Raw genomic sequence first — 1,136 nt, 5'->3', positions numbered from 1 at the left:
AGACTTGTGTCGTTAAAGTTTCGTCGGAACGAAATTACGGAAAATTAATTAACAAACGGAGACGTAACAGTATCATATTTAGTTTAGTTTTGTTTTGTTTTATTTAGACAAATAAATACAATACCAAACAATAATAATAATACTTTTAACGCACTGACATCTTTGATTTTATTTCAAATACTTTCTTTCCAGGTATATATTTCAGTAAAAAAAAAACTATTCAGATTAGAAACCAATCAGAGATTTAATAATTTTGAAATGTAACACATTACAGAGGATGAATGTAGTGTAAAATAATGGAATAACCCCAAATTCCCATCATGCATTGCAACCTCAGCTATAACAAGTTGAGCAGAGCTAGGAGAACCAAAATATCTGCCAAAATTGAATTTTATTGGAGGAGTCATGTCCTGTGATAAAAATTTAAAAATCAACTCATGCACGGGACACTTCATTTACAGGGGGGTCATTTTGAGAGACGCACTGCTCAAGATATTTAACTGACTGCGTTCATTGTATCTTAGTGTTGATTGTCATAGAGTGGTATCATCAGTGACAGCACGTACCTAACGGATGGTTGATTTTTTAATTTTTATCACACGACATGACTGCTCTTAGCTCTGCTCAATTTGTTATAGCTGAGGTTGCAATGCATGATGGGAATTTGGGGTTATTCCACTATTTTACACAACATTCATCCTCTGTAATGTGTCACATTTCAAAATTATTAAATCTCTGATTGGTTTCTAATCTGAATTAGTTTTTTTTTTTTTACTGAAATATATACCTGGAAAGAAAGTATTTGAAATAAAATCAAAGATATCAGTGCGTTAAAAGTATTATTATTATTGTTTGGTATTGTATTTATTTGTCTAAATAAAATAAAACAAAACAACAAAAACTAAACTAAATATGATACTGTTGCGTCATCGAGGTCACGTGACTGGTGTGGCGCCACCTATTTTCTAGAACTATCCTGTACCTTGGCGAATGCTCTAGTATTTACTAGATATAGGGTAGACTGGTATATAAAAGAGAGTGACAACGTGATGGGGAATAATATGTGTGTAGATAGTGAGTAATTGAACTTTAACGTTAGATACGTTAAAGAACGATTTATTGTCTGTTACACAAGG

The sequence above is a fragment of the Limulus polyphemus genome, unplaced genomic scaffold (genome assembly GCF_000517525.1).
Source record: "Limulus polyphemus unplaced genomic scaffold, Limulus_polyphemus-2.1.2 Scaffold244, whole genome shotgun sequence".
Taxonomy (NCBI): Eukaryota; Metazoa; Arthropoda; class Merostomata; order Xiphosura; family Limulidae; genus Limulus; species Limulus polyphemus.
Note: the sequence above shows the minus strand (reverse complement) of the source record.